The following is a 1719-nucleotide window of genomic DNA, read 5'->3' as shown; positions in this document are numbered from 1 at the left end:
TTTAAAATTAAATAAATAAATGAAGAGTTTTTAAAAACACACACACAGACAAGATGACAAAAATGCCAAATATGTAAACATCTGTCTGGGATTCTGAGTCCACTCTGCCCAGCAGCATCCCTTCTAGCTCTCTGATCTGGGGCCTCTGTGATCTGGGGCTCCTTCCAAGCCTCGCTTCACAGATCTGTACAATGGGGTGATCTGTACAGTGAGATCTACACAATCAGGTGGTCTATACAATGGGGTGATCTGTACAATGGGGTGATGTGTACAATGGGGTGATGTGTACAATGGGGTGATGTGTACAATGGGGCGATCTGTGCAATGGGATAAGCTGTACAATGAGGTGATCTACAATGGGGTGATCTGTACAATGAGGTGATGTACTCAGTGGGGTGATCTGTGCAATGGGGTGATGTGTACATTGGGGTCATCTGAATAACGAGGTGATCTGTACAACAAGGTGATCTGTACAGTGGGGTGGTCCATACAATGGCTGATGTGTACAATGAGGTGATGTGTACAATGGGGTGAGCTATACAATGGGGTAAACTGGACAATGGGGTGATCTGCAGAATGGGGTGAGCTGGACAATGGGACTACTCACCCCACCCACCTCGCAAAGTGATCCAGGACAGGAAATGGGTTAATAGAAGGTCGGATTTAGAAGAGTGTGAGGTGCGAGGAGGGTGCTATATTGCGCTCAGCGGACACATCCCGCGAATCGGAGAAAACCCAGGTCACACTGTCACCCACGAGGTTACGCTGGGGCTGGGGCTTGGCACAGGCACGTTCTAGTCGCCGTCGGAGTGGCCTGCGCGGCCGCTCCCGCCCTCAAAGAGGCTCTTTGGGGCTGCGGGGGCAGCAAACCGGGCGCCGGGCGCTGGAGGCCAGGCTCTTCTGCCCGCGGGACCCCGCCGCGCGCCCGTCTCCGTCTTTGTCCAGCTCAGCGCCGCGGGCCGCGCGCTCCTCCCAGCGCCGCCAGGCGGCCCGCGCCCTTTGTCTGCCCTGCGACGTCTGGGGCGGCGCTGACACTTGATCCCGAGGCCCAGCGAGTCCCTCATTAGGCGCGGCCGCACTTCAAAGGGGGCGCGACCGTCCGTCTCAGACTGCGACCCGGGTGGGGCCGCGCCAGCCGAGCGGTTAACCCGCTCCTTTGGGGATGGGAGGCGCCTACACTAAAGGGGTCCAATAATGAAACTCTTTTTGTCCATTGCAGGCTCAAGCCGTCTGTGTAATTATCTTAAAGTTTTTCATTTCGGAAATGAAACAGCTCCTCCCTTCACCGCCACCTTGGCTATTTCTGGGACCAAAGGAATCCTTGAAGCTGACCGGGCAGGAGAGTCCACGCTGGGAGTAAAATCACTGCAAATGTTTTTCAGGGCCTGGCTGAATTAGTTCAATTTCAGGGAGAAAGCTGCTCTGTGTGTGCGTGTGTGTGTGTGTGTGTGTGTGTGTGTGTATGTAAAATCACTGCAAATGTTTTTCAGGGCCTGGCTGAATTAGTTCAATTTCAGGGAGAAAGCTGCTCTGTGTGTGCGTGTGTGTGTGTGTGTGTGTGTATGTAAAATCACTGCAAATGTTGGCTGGATTAGCTCAGTTTCAGAGAGGAAACTGGGGTGTGTGTGTGTGTGTGTGTGTGTGTTGGGAGGGAGGGGGAGGAAGGAGGAGGACATTCTCCAGTGGAGGAGAAAGAGCCTGAGCTTCTCCCCTTCCCAT

At 53.8% G+C, this 1719-nt stretch overlaps 1 long non-coding RNA gene across 1 annotated transcript; it reads left to right on the top strand.

Annotated features, from left to right (window-relative positions):
• Positions 1-599: 599 nt before the first annotated feature.
• Positions 600-1376, top strand: LOC139362459 (uncharacterized). The gene is made up of 2 exons (XR_011621559.1): positions 600-739; positions 1220-1376. It is a non-coding gene; the product is annotated as an uncharacterized lncRNA (long non-coding RNA).
• Positions 1377-1719: the final 343 nt, after the last annotated feature.

This window comes from Macaca nemestrina, chromosome 3 (genome assembly GCF_043159975.1).
Source record: "Macaca nemestrina isolate mMacNem1 chromosome 3, mMacNem.hap1, whole genome shotgun sequence".
Taxonomy (NCBI): domain Eukaryota; kingdom Metazoa; phylum Chordata; class Mammalia; order Primates; family Cercopithecidae; genus Macaca; species Macaca nemestrina.
This window is presented reverse-complemented; position numbering and strand designations above follow the sequence as displayed.